The sequence below is a fragment of the Theropithecus gelada genome, chromosome 6, assembly GCF_003255815.1.
Source record: "Theropithecus gelada isolate Dixy chromosome 6, Tgel_1.0, whole genome shotgun sequence".
In the NCBI taxonomy this organism is placed as follows: domain Eukaryota; kingdom Metazoa; phylum Chordata; class Mammalia; order Primates; family Cercopithecidae; genus Theropithecus; species Theropithecus gelada.
The window spans coordinates 117180662-117195042 of record NC_037673.1 but is presented as its reverse complement, the minus strand read 5'-3'; the positions used below and the strand labels follow the sequence as shown (position 1 = coordinate 117195042).

At 33.7% G+C, this 14381-nt stretch overlaps 1 non-coding gene across 1 annotated transcript; it reads left to right on the top strand.

The window, feature by feature from the left end:
- Window positions 1-13960: 13960 nt before the first annotated feature.
- LOC112627328 lies at window positions 13961-14104 on the top strand. Its single transcript, XR_003120156.1, has one exon. It is a non-coding gene; the product is annotated as a U4 spliceosomal RNA (small nuclear RNA).
- The last annotated feature ends 277 nt before the right edge of the window (window positions 14105-14381 follow it).

Genomic DNA, 14381 nt, shown 5'->3' with positions numbered 1-14381 from the left:
ACCATTAAGGCTGGAACTCAGTTTATTAGTCGTTGAAGCTTAGAAGAATGTCTGGTATGTGGTAGACTCTTCCTATATATTTGATGAAACAATAAATGAGTTACATGGCAATTTAATTATGCACTGAGATGTTGTGCTAGGAAAGTCCAGGATATTACAAGAGCATAATAGATGTGGGGGTAGGGAGATATCTGAAAGGTCACCTGAAGAAGTGACATTGTGACAGGTAAGTTTAGGTCTGAAGAATGTCAAAAAGTTAAACAGGCAAAATTATAAAATTACCATGATTCATGGAATCTATATGAAGATAAATGTAATGAGTGATTTAATCAGTCACTGAAAATCATAATATATAATCCATGAAAAATAGTAGCTAATATTTATTGTGAATTCACGGTGTTCCAGGCCCTATTCTAAGTGCTCACCTGAATAAGCACATTTAATTTTCTCAGCAACCCTTAGGAATAGACACAATCCTCATCCCCAGTTTACAGAAGAGGAATTTAAAATAGAGAGGGGAGAAGCAACTTATTAATCATTACATACACAGCAAGTGCTAGAGTTAGAATTTGAACGCTCGGTCTGTGGCTGCAGGTCCTGCGTTCTTAATCACAATTCTGTGGGAAGACTAAGTATAGTGAAAATAAGTTAATTCTTCCCAAATTAATTAATAAATGTCATGCAATTCCCAGTAGGGTTTTAGGAGAGTGTAAGTTTGCAGGGAAGAGAACCTAAGATAGAGTGTCTGAAGTTCATTTGCAATTAATAGCCAGTTGGGAAAGCTAATAAAAGTTTGAGAAAGCCATATGCTTAGGATGTCAACCATGAAAAACATATTCAAAGACTGGAAGAAAATATTGCAAACAGAGATCACCCGCTTTTTAAGATTATGGGTAGTTTTGTGCTTTTTTATGCCATAATTGTCTGTATTTTCTCATTTTCTTATTTAATAATCATAAAATTAAAAACCACTTCATATTAATGCAAAACCTTAAGAATAAAATAAAATTAATAGTTTCAAATAATTCCACGTTGGACGATAAAGCATTTTGAATATTTACAAATGGTAACGTAATACCAAGAAAAAGTCTTAACTAAATAAATATGTAATGCATAGGGACAAAATAAATGAAGAAGAAGTGCGTGGCCTGGAATGTCAGGCAATTCAGAAGCACAGGAAATGTACTAGTCTGGAGTAATCGCAATAAATGCTTGAGTAATTTATAAACAGTGTGAAGTTCAAGCATTGTGAAAATCAAGAGTCTTATTTCTGTCTGGCACAAATATTAATATAAATGACTTGTATTGTCAAATACAAGTACCGGCACATTTGCTTTATTGAATATATAAAATGCTATTTGACATCAGCATATTGCTTGTATGTTCATTATATGGTTAAAGTCATTGAATTTTTGTAATTATCCTTTTCTAAATTATTAATTTACTTAGAAAAACTATTTCTCATAGACAGCACAAGAATTTTCTCTTTTCCATGCTGAAATTACTGATAAGATGCATAGAAATGAATATGGATTTATGTTTTATAAAAGCACAAGTGAAATTGCAATGAAGTTACTCAGAAAATAAACATATAAATTGAGTACCAAATACATAACAGGTATGAAGCATAATGCTGGCCACTACCATGTAATCAATTCTTCTGAGTCCTATGTAAAATCAACCATTTTATTAATAATTACAAATTACTTTAGATTCCATATCCTTAGATATAATTCTATAAAATTCTTATAGAATGAGCTACAATAATGGTATTGATGCAAAAGTGAAAGTGACAATTCGAAATGTGATTTATATAGAATATTAAATTGTATCCAATTTTTTACTTTGATATGAATGTATTAAACAATTTTAATATTTGTTAAAATGTCAGTTTTAGTAAAAGTTTATAGTTTATTATATACCTAATTCTTAAAATATATGGAGAGTATAGATATAAATATAGAGATAGATACTTTAAGAATATATATATTTTATATATATACAAAATATGTCTGTTTCTATATTTACACATCTACGGAGAAAGAAAATTCCCACAACTCCAGGTGCCATTGCTACCCAAAATTTACAGATAACAAAAGCTTAGAGAAAGAATGATTAACTTATTCAAGTTCTCACAGCAGTATGTGGTAGAGACAACTATGGTAATGAAACAGTCTGCTCTAGAGTTCATAAGCTTCACCATTTTGCTACACTGCTCAGGTTAGTGAAAATTTGAGCTTCCAAGGTAACTGAGCTATCAGGACTGTTCATTAGCTCTTTTACCAGAATTTTAGTGATTTCATACTTTTTTACATTGGGATTTTCCATTGGCTTGAGATAGAAAAATACTGGAACCCTCAGATATTGTAAATGACTGAAAGATATAACATGTGTAAGAACATTTCCTACAAAGTCTGGACCTTACTATACATTCAATAAATGTGAACCACAGTTGTTGTGGCTGTTGACTCTATAAATCCTATAATTTATTACATTAAAGTTCAACATAATATATCTTGCCAAGAGCTTACCTCATTTTTAGATTTCTGTGTTGTTCTTAAAGAGAATGCTTAACCCTGAGATATACAGAATGATAGTATCTGAGTCTTTTCTTTTTCTCTCACAACCTAGGAAATCTTGGCTCTATAAGAATACTAGCAGATGGAATACTATGCAGCCATAAAAAAGGATGAGTTCATGTCCTTTGCAGGGACATGAATGAAGCTGGAAACCATCATTCTCAGCAAACTAACGCAGGAACAGAATATCAAGTCACATGCTCTCACTCATAAGTGGAAGTTGAACAAGGAGAACACATGGACACAGGGAGGGGAACATCATAAATCAGGGCCTGTTGGTGGGTAGGGGGTTAGGGGAAGGATAGCATTAGGAGAAATACCTAATATAGATAACAGGTTAGTGGGTGCAGCAAAGCACGTGTATACATACGTAACAAACCTGCATGTTCTGCATATGTATCCCACATGTATCCAAGCATAGCAATAATAAAAAAAGAATACTAACAGATTTTATAACTTCCAATTGGGCTATCTGGTGCAAGCACCATTTTTTTGTCTGAATTGCTATAATAGCCACTTAACTGCTGTTCCGTCTTGAATTCCTCCTCTTTATAGTATATTCTCAACACAGAGGCAGGAGCAATAATTTTAAAATGTAAGTCAGTTCACATTAGTTTTCTGTATAAAACCCAGAAACTTTACAATGGCTTTGAAGGTCCCATATAATGTGGCTTCCTTCCACTACTTGCTCACAACAATTTGGCACACTGAACTCCTTATTCTTTCTCAAACACTCAAGGGTGTTGCCTCTTTAGGGATTCCACATTTGCTTTTCTCTCTGACTCCAAAGTCCATAATGCATATAACTACATTGCTTAGTCTCTCAGCTGCTTCCAAGTTCTAGCTTGAAAAGATGATCTCCTCACTGAGGTCAAACATGATACCGCTACTTCAAATTGCAAATTATATGCCCCTTCTTCCTAACCTGTCATTTTAGATCATCTCACCCTGATCTGTACGTATTTTTCTATTGAATTTATCACCTTACAACACCCCATATAATGTAATTATTAAATGTTTATTATGTAATTGATTATGTTTCCCCCTAAGATAAGCTTCGACAAGGGCACGAATATCTGTTTTGTTCACTGGTGTATCTCTATGTGCTTAGAAAAATGTGTAGTAAATAATAGCCACTCAGTAAAGTCTTATTTAATAAATGGATGAATGGATAATTGAATTCCATACATTTTATTCAACAACTATTTATGGAGCATACACTTACATGTGTAATTTGGACAAGAAATTATGATGTTCAAAAGTTTCCATATGATGATGGTCATCAGTATAACCTTTTCCAGGAAATGGTGAGATGAGTGATAAAATGATGAAATGAGATAATGCTTTAATTATCATTGGAAGATTACCATAGTTCTCTGAGATATGGGAGATTACTCTTTCATACTGATGAACTCTGAAGGATAGGGTATTTGAATATTCCATCTTTTTTACCCCAAAAATTAACACAGTTAATTTAAGTAAAACTATGAAATGGGAAAAATATAAATCCATCATAAAACTGTTCAAGAGACACTTTGAGAAAACATTTGCCTTAAATATAGAACACATACAAATATAATCAAACTGCATAATGCAGAATTTTCTGTTATTTTGAATCAATTATTCAGGCAACATATTTATTTTCCACATTTCAATAGTTTTATAATCTCCTGATCAAAAAGTAGGGAAGAGAAATGAGGGTGGATATCAACTATCCACCCAAAAATAATTTTACTATAAATTGATAAAGCCAGAAAAAATAGACAGATATTGAGACCAGTTATGTGAATGTTAGAACAATTCTGATGTGTCTTGGGGTGAGAACTAATATTCTCCGACATTTCATGAATTAAAGCATGTGAAAGGGTTGGGAGGACTTCATTTTGTTTATATGTAGAAGAAAGATGCACATATTTTCATTTGGAAAAGATGAAGAAGATGGTAATGGGTCAAATGGAAATTTAATAAACTTTAGTTTTGGTAGATAGCCGAATAAAAATTCAAAAAAGAAAAATGATGGAAATGAAAAAGGAAGGAAGAAAAGGTGAAATAAGTAGGGACATAAAAGTAGAGAACATGCTGAATCCTGAGTTTGATGTGCCACATTCACAGAGACTGAGGTCCCCTTTAGCAAGTCAGGAGATAGGAGGCAAGACTATTATTCTTATGGCTATGAATAATTACTTCACTTTTGCCACCAGTTGACAAAATGAAATATCAATAAAATAATATACAGTATATAATAAATGTTTGCTCTACTTTGGGCCTATCTAAGTAACTGATAAAACCTTCCACTATACGAAGGGGTTTATATAAGTTTCTTTAATTTTTAGGCAATATATGCTATGACTTCTTCCAAATTAAGAACAAACTTGGTAAATATTTTATTTTAGATAAATGTTATACAATTTTCAGGGATGTCAAATCAATTAGATATAACATATGTCATTCTCACTTAACATAAATTCATATGTGAGCTCAAGATACAATAATTTTTTAAAAATAAACTTAACTGAATCTGAGATGTGCCAAAGACAAGGGTCGTAATATCTGTGTCATTAATCTATTTTATTTGAACATTTCTACAAACAGAAAATTTAAATTAAAGCTTTTCTCTTAGAGTTGCCATGCTAATTTTTAGTTTTACCTAGAATTGGATATATGCACTTCATCAGACAACCGGCTTATTTGGTTGTTATGCAATATGTCTCAAATCATAGTACTATTCAAAAATGGATTTAATGAGCATAAAAATCTCCCCATCAGCAACAAGTCCAGAACCTCATATCTATCTCTCTGTCCTTTTGTGATTATAACAGAAAAATTTAAAAAGACAACCTGTTTTCTACTATTTACATGACAGTATAATTGAAAATTACCTTGATGGAGTCAATTTATTGTGTAATAGTTTAATGATGTTTAGTATACCAACACAAAACCTTAGAGTAAAATATTTTCTGCAATTGATCTGACATTATACACAATCAAACCAAAAATGCCATCACATCTATCTGTAACACTATGATTATCTATCATTATTGTCATTAGCACTCTCATCAATGAAACTCACCAGGTTTGAAAAAATAAAATCTAACAATATAATGAAGATTTAGATTTCATCTTACTTGTAAATATATATCCCAAGAAAAGTATATAACAATGATATTTTACTTGTAACTGAAACAATAACAAAAATCTTTAAGATACCTTACACAATTTTGTCAAAACTTAATGCACTGAAGAAAATTATGACATATTGCCCAAACTGCATTCATTTATAATCAGGTAGCAATAATATCTGTCCTCTAATCTTCTCCTCAGCTGTACTACCTCTGACTACTCCCCTTAGTCTAAAATTACATGCCCCTTCTTCAATGAGAGCCCCAGTTGCATTCTATTAGTGGTACACATTGTGGTAATGGTTACAATCATTTATCGTTTCATTAGCTCCCCACACTACACTGTAAAATACTTTAGGGACAGAATCTAGTTTAATTTTTGAGGTAATATTTGCCTGCCTGCCTAAAGCTGAACCCCTATAATTCATTGGTAAGAAAGTCCTGATTATATTCTAGGTTCACCCCCATGCACTATGTAATCCATGGCTGAGTGATGGTTTTCCTGGACCAGGGGAAACCATGGATTGTAACTACATATCATAGTTCACTTCTATTTCTAACGACTGGTTTAGGTATAGGTGGTAGACACAATGTTGGACAATGAGAATATAGGGGAAGCCTCCTGGGTGACTTCTGAAAAAATATTTAATAAGCCTTAAAAACACACACACAAGAAAGAATTGACTACTGCTCCTTCGGAGACTTTGGAGTCTGTAGGTGATATCTATAACGGGGCAAGGACTTAGCAATTGTAAAGGGAGTTTGCCAGAGAAAATAAAGGTTAAAAAACCTGGTTTCTTGCCTGTATTATTTGCTCCTGAATCACCATTCCCAGAGTTGTGTGTCCTCTTGGTATGAAAGATAATTAATTTTCTCTATGTTTAAGCCAGTATGTTGGTGTTTTCTGATACTTGAAGTCAGAGGTGTCTTACATGACATAGATTTTTTCCACTTAATTAAGCAGGACCACAGAAATGGTAAATGAATATTAAACTCTAGGTTTCACTGCAGGATGTGAATATTAGATGGGAAAATTTCATGGAAATATTATCTCATGCATTAGTGAGGCACATTATGGGATTTTTGAAACTCCTCCACTCTCAGTATGAACTTTCAATAATGTTCCAAGAAGTGTAGTGCATTATAAAGATGATGGGTTGAATCCACAAGGCATTTATCTTTTGTCTTAATCACAATAAATTTTTAGATTGAGGAGGGAAAAAAGCAGAATATTAAATTGCTGCTACTTTAAATTTTTAGTACTGAATGTAAGGCTCAGTTAACTGTATAAAGCAAACATCACTAAGTATTTCTATTTAGATTCTGATATTAAAAGATAAAACCTCAATAGTTGTTTATAAAGTTTTCGTTGTGACATTCAAATTTAATTAACAGTCTCTTGATGCTAGACAGTGTGATTTATTTTCAAACACTGATTTATAAGGAGCACAGATTCACAGAGAGTGGCAGATGAGGTAGGATATTACATCAGATTCTTCTCAAAGAAAATATAGCACAATGCTCACATTAGCCCTTTTTCCTTTTAAGTCAAATGCCATCATCTTTCTAGATTATTACCAGGCAAGAAGAAAAGGACTGCATATGTGACAGACAGCATTGTTATTTTGTTTGCAGCCAGTGGATAAGTAGAAAATTGAAAATACACAGGTGTAAGAAGTAGCTTTGTGATTTCTAGGCAAATCTCTTCTGCATGAGTTTATTAACCAAATCATCATTTTCATCAGCTTCTTTAGAAGGTTTCAAAAATAAATAATCAAGGATAACTAGAAAATATCAGAAACAATGACTAGATCAGAACTAAAATATATGCAACTATAAAATTTCCCTTTAGAATTATTTTTCCTCTGGCTAAAGACATATACAAGAATCTGCCACTAGTTAGAAATCTTTATTTTATTAATACATGGAAAGTGGAGGAGATAGTAAATAGTTAAACCTTAAAGTGTTTGTACTTTTTCATCCATTAATTCTGTAACTGAAAATGTATTCCAAATTATTAGTGTAGAAAAACATTTTTTAGTAATATATTCATCACAGCATTATAACAAAACAACTTAACATCAAAATACTTGTCAAACTATGGGTGACAAGGTCATGAAAAATTGTTAGATTGTAAATTCACTGAGTATATGAGCCACATCCATCTTCCTCACCTATACCAGCACATTGCCTGGTATAGACTAAATGCTAAGGAATCCTGATTCATTCACTCACTCCTGCATTCTACTCATTCATTCAAGGACCGTGATTTTTGTTTGTTTTGTTTTCTTTTCCTTTTTGAGATGGAGTTTCTCTCTGTTGCTCAGACTGGAGTACAGTGATACAATCTCAGCTCACTGCAATCTCTGCCTCCCTGACTCGAGTGATTATCCTGCCTCAGCCTCCCGAGTAGCTGGGATTATAGGCGCCCGCCATCACACCCAGATTTTCGTATTTTTAGTAGAAATGGGGTTTCTCCATGTTGGCTAGGCTGGTCTCGAACTCCTGACCTCAGGTGATCTGCCACCTCGGCCTCCCAAAGTGCTGGGAATACAGGCGTGAGCCACCATGCTCAGCCCCCATGTATTAAGCCTTGCATCCATTTCAGGAACTATGTGAGCCACTGGTGGTACCAGGCAGATTAAAACACAATTTTGTCTTTAAAGGGCTAGGGCTGGTGATATGGTTGCTGAACCAGCTGGGGTAGGAAAGAAGAAAAACATGTAAAAGGGTGATAAAGTGCTAATGCTCCTCAAATACTGGTTTATGGAGTAGATAGTGGAAATATATATATCCTTGACAAAATGAGAAGGGTTGAAAACAAAAGAGATGGAATTCACTTGATTCAAAGAGCAAGAGGAAATCAGGGCTGCTACCTGAGAAAATCAGTCACATAGGCAGGAAGACAGAACTCTGCTGGTCACAGAGTCAAGGAGGGTGGGGATTTAGAAAAGGGTTTGACAAAGAAGGACCCCAATAAATATATGTTGAGTAACTGTAGCAAAGCCGTGGGAGAAAATGATTTAGTGATGTACATTTCCTCATGTTGTACAATTTCTGGAGCTGCTTTTCCTAGACTCTCCTGATTTGCTGTTGTTGTTGCTGTTTAAATTTGTAATATGAATGCAGATGAGATATATTGGTGGCTGAACTAATCCTTGCCACTGCTGAAGCCTAAACCCTAGTTTGATGTTCAGAATTCCATAAAGGAGAGAGCTTTTTCTGGTGCACAGCGAGCAAAAGGGGAGTGGAGTTTCAACATCTACTCTGTAGAGAGAAGGCCTATGTGAGCAAAGCAGCCAGCCTTGATAAATGTCTCCCCGTATTATTTCTATTTACTCTTCATCTGAGAAGATATTGAGGAGGGGGACAGCAGTAAACTTCCCAATATACTGTATCTCCTGAGATGTCCAAACATAAAAAATAACGAAAGAAAAAATACCAAGCAGTTTAAGTTATTTTGATTTTCATACATCCCACCACTGCTTTTACTTTCTTTATTTGTTTTAACATGATAATCAGACTATCATAGGGCAAAATAATTCGGTATTTGAAATTTGAAATGAAATTCAGAAATGAAATTGCAGAAGGCATTGATAAAAAGTTTGTTAAGATACAATAGTCCTCAACAGAGATCATATTAATACATATGAAGAATTATCATCAAAAATATTTTCATTCAAGTTTGACTTTTGAATGCACCTGTGAAAGATTCAGTTATAGCTTACTTAATACCCAATTAAGCCATAAATAGAATGTGTGTGTTTGTATAGTTTTTATTGAGTAGTAAGGGCTACGAATGTGAAACATTGAAATCATAAAAGCTTCCATGGACTTTTCCACAGTGCTTTGTGCCACTCATAATAAAATCCAATAATTAATTTTAGAATCAGCATTCAGAATTCAAAATGTATTTATTTTTTATAGTGTCTGTAAATAAAGTTTTATTGAACACAGATCTAAGTGTAGAATAGAAAACTATAAACTCCCAACAGAGGAGATGATAACAGAAGAGAAAATCTAGATGACCTTGGCTACGACTACGACTTCTTTTTTTTTTTTTAAGTTCCGGGATACATGTGCAGAACGTGCAAGTTTGTTACATAGATATGCATGTGCCATGGTGGTTTGCTGTACCTGTTGACCTGTCCTTTAAGTTCCCTCCCCTCATCCCCCACCCGCAACAGGCCTTGGTGTGTGTTGTTTCCCTCCCTGTGTCTATGTGTTCTCATTTTTCAACTGCCACTTATGAGTGAGAACATGTAGTGTTTGGTTTTCTGTTCCTGTGTTAGTTTGCTGAGGAGGATGGCTCCCAGTTTCATCCATGTCCCTGCAAAGGACATGATCTTATTCCTTTTTATGGCCGCATAGTATTCCGTGGTGTCTATGTACCACATTTTCTTTATCCAGTCTATCATTGACGGGCATTTGAGTTGATCCACGTATTTTCTATTGTAAATAGCGCTGCAGTAAACATATGTGTGCATGTGTCTTTATAGTAGAATGATTTATATTGCTTTGGGTATATATGCAGTAATGGAATTGCTGGATCAAATGGCATTTTCTGGTTCTAGATCCTTGAGGAATCACCATACTGTCTTCCACAATGGTTGAATTAATTAACATTCCCACCAAAAGTGTAAAAAATCTCTATTTCTCCACAGCCTCGCCAGCATCTATTGTTTCTTGACTTTTTAATAATCTCCATGCTGACTGGTGCGAGATGGTATCTCATTGTGGTTTTGATTTGCATTTCAGAGTTGAAAATGTAAACAAGGTTGTCACTTACAGGAGTTATACACAGGCAACCAATAAATTTCTATACCTCCCACTCCAAATCAATTTTGGCAAAAGGTAATTTTGATCACAGTACTTTCTTTCTCAGAATATTAAATTAGTTCAAATTATATATTTCACATTATGTTCTTTTATATTTGATTTTAATAAATGTTCTAATAAATTGCTCAATATTAATTATCAACTATAACAATCACACTTAGCATTTTGGCTATTTCTTTTAGTGAACTTAATATTATGATTTAATATCATATTATAAATATATCAAGCACAAAGAAGAAATCGTTTTCCTGAAAAAAATTAAGTTACGGAATTTTTCCTTATAAATTGTTTGCTGATTATAAAATATCAAGTATATAAATCTAAGAACACTAGGAATTTTCATGTGTCTTGGAAATGTATCAAAACTTTGAACAGGGAGCAGTTTTCTAATATAAATCTGGTTTTTGATATAGGAGAACCACTTGGAAAAAGATTGCTTTGAAAGTTAAAGTGCATTCACATGCTTTCATGGCACTCTGAATATATTCTTATTAATTAATTGTACTATTACATATTTAAATACTCAAATTGTTATAGTAGCCATATACTATTAATCTTAACAATTATTAATCTTAAAATTATCATATAAAAAGATGTACTATGAAACAAACAGAAAAAGAGGAAAAACTACTGAGGAAAAGGCCTTGGTTCTAACTCTGGGTCACTGTGGAGCTATGAAAACTTGGGCAAGCTACTTACTGCCTTTCAGACTCAGATTATTTGTCCACAATATGAACGGTTTAATCACACAAGTTTTAAAATCAAAACTTCACAAATTTTCTGATTGTGAATTGCTGTTTCCCACACATAATATGGATTTTACTACTTTTCAAAATGGAGAACTATAAAGATCAAGAAAAAAATGTTTTCATTTTATATTTACTGTTTCTTATTAAAAAAAAAAAAATTCTTCTGTGTACCTGAAAACATGTCTGGATTAGTCAGGATGTTCTTTCCCTAGCCCATGAAAGGAAAGTTGAAAGCCTTGCATATGCACAGATTATAGATATACTATGCTACATTTATGTATCTAGGTTACAAGAGTCTGAAAAGAGATTTTACACATACGTGAAATTATGCAGTATTTTTATTTCTATGTCTGGCTTATTTAACTTAGAATTGTGCCCTCCAAGTTCATCCATGTTGTCACAAATGGCAGTATTTTCTTCTTTTTAAAGTAATATCTGTGTGTGTGTGTGTGTGTGTGTGTGTATATGTGTGTGTTTGTCTGTTGTGCGTCACAATATTTTATCCATTCATCTGTCCATGAGCCCAGGTTGTTTTCACATTTTGGCTATTGTGAATAATGGTGCAATGAAGACTGGAGGGCAGATATCTCTTCAAGTTACTAATTTTATTTCCTTTGGTTGTATATGTATATGCTAGGTCATGTGGCCGTTCTATTTTTAACTTTTTAAGAAACCTCTATATTGTCTCCGATAATGGCTGTACCAATTTATATTCCTATCAACAGTGTGCAAGGGTTCCCTTTTCTCAGTACTCTTGCCAACACTTATCAATTGACTTTTTGATAATAGCAGCCAACAAGTACAAAATGATAACTCATTGTGGTTTTGATTTGCATTTCCCTAAATATTAGTGAAGATTAGTGATGTTGAGCACCTTTTCATATATCTGTCATTTGTAGGTCTTCTTTGGAAAAAATGTTAATTCAGATCCTTTCCCCATTTTAAAATTGGATTTTTTTTCTTTTACTATTGAATTGTGTTTCTTATATATTTTGAATATTAAACATATATGTATATACCTGTATTAGATATATAGTTCACAAATATTTTTCCCAATCTGTAGGGCTCCCTTTCATTTTGTTGATTACTTCCTTTGTTGTGCATAGTCCTACTTATATGTGGAATCTAAAAAATAAAATGAAAGAAAGAAGAGAAAAAGTCAAATACATAGAAACAGTACAACAGTGGGGAAGATATGTATAGATGTAGGTCAAAGGGTACAAACTTGCATTTATGTAGAATAAATAAGTCTAGAGATCTGATGTACAATAGGAAAACCATAGTTAATAGTATTGTATTATTGCATATTTTTTATTGTATATTGAAAATTTGCTAAAGAGTAGATTTTAAGTTATCTTACCACGCACAAAAGAGGTAACTACAGAAGGTGATGGATATGTAAAATTGCTTACGTGTAGTAAGCATTTCACTATGTATACGTATACCAAAACATCATGTTGTATACCTCAAATTTATGTGATAAAAAAGTCTGAATTTAGCCCAGCCATCAGTGATATACAGAGCACTAACAACATACAATCAGAAACTTGTTAATCAGAGGAAAAATATAATACACAGGTGGTCAAATTAAGGCTAACATAATAACTGCCTTTCCTCTCACTTCAAATGTCCATGGGAGGGGCTCCACAGAGTAACATTCCTGGCCTCTCTCTGTAAATCCTTTATCCCTCCCTGTAAAGACAAGTGCAAGATATCTGGTGAATTTGGAAGAAAGGAAGATCATTCTTGGCTTAAGCCCTCCCCTTTGCAGATCATAGACTCTCTCATGGACTATCTCTTATGCACTACAAGGCTTGAATCTATAATAAAAGCAGGATTTTGTCCAGCACAGCTTCAGGCAGCTTCAGAACTGGTGGCCAAGTGGGTCCAATCCAGGAAAGATGTATCTATAGGACTATATGGCCCAGATCACATATCTAAATTTTATGAGTAATAAAGTGACATACTGATTAATATCCTTCTGCTGAACCTTTGGGTAAATCTCAGATAGTTCTTAATCAGCATAGAGTAGTAGTATTAATCTGGCAAGCTAAAATCATAGAAAACAGCACATTAGACACCTCATATTGTTTTCATTCCTCTATTCGGTCTTCATCCAATCAATCAGGAGAAAATGAAAGAGACAGACATGATTACGACTCTACACTGAGTCTATACTCTGGTGGGAGAAAACAGAAAAAAAAACAAGTAAACTAGAAGTTAAACAATTGTAGTTGTGTTAGGCAGAATGATGGCTCTCCACAGATGCCCACATTCTAATCCCCATAATCCATGAATATGCTGTTATATGGCAAAGGGGAATTAAAATTGCAGATGAAATAAAAGTTGCTAATCTACTAACCTTGAGATGGGAAAAAATTTTTTCTGCATTATCCAATGAGACCAATATAACAAGAGAATTTTAAATGTTGAAGAGGAAGGCAGAAGACCCAGAGTCAGAGTGATACAATGTGAGAAAGACTTAACCAGTCTTTTGCTGCCTTTGAAGATGGAGGAACAGACCAAGGGCCAAGGAATGCAGGTTGCCATTAGAAGCTGGGGGAAAAAAAAAAAAGGGAGTGGATTCTCCACAAAGGACCATAGCCCTATCAATTCTTTTATTTTAGTCCAGTGAAACCCATTTTAGACTTCTGTGTATAAGAATTATAATACAAACTTCACAAAGAGGCAGTATTATACCCACTGAGGTTTATCCAAGGTATGATTCTTGCTAATCGAAAACTTTTCTCAATATCTCACCATGATGACTTGAAGTCTGATATTTGACACTGGCAATTTCTAACAATCACCATGGGGCTGAATTTTAAAAATAATAATAATACATTTGTGTCCTCTTAAGCCACCAATCTTGTCATACTTGTTACAGCAGCAATAGATAACTAATACAGCAGCAATAAGTTCTATAGAGACATCTGTAATAACAGACTAGAGTGTAACTTGGAGTGAGGTCGGTGAGCTACCATGCATGTGGTAGTTCAGACAAGCTGGCTAAAATTTTTAAAAATATTTCTAATTTTAATCCTTTTAGAGGGTCTATAAACTTTCCTGCTGTTCACATGCCTCCATAACGAGTA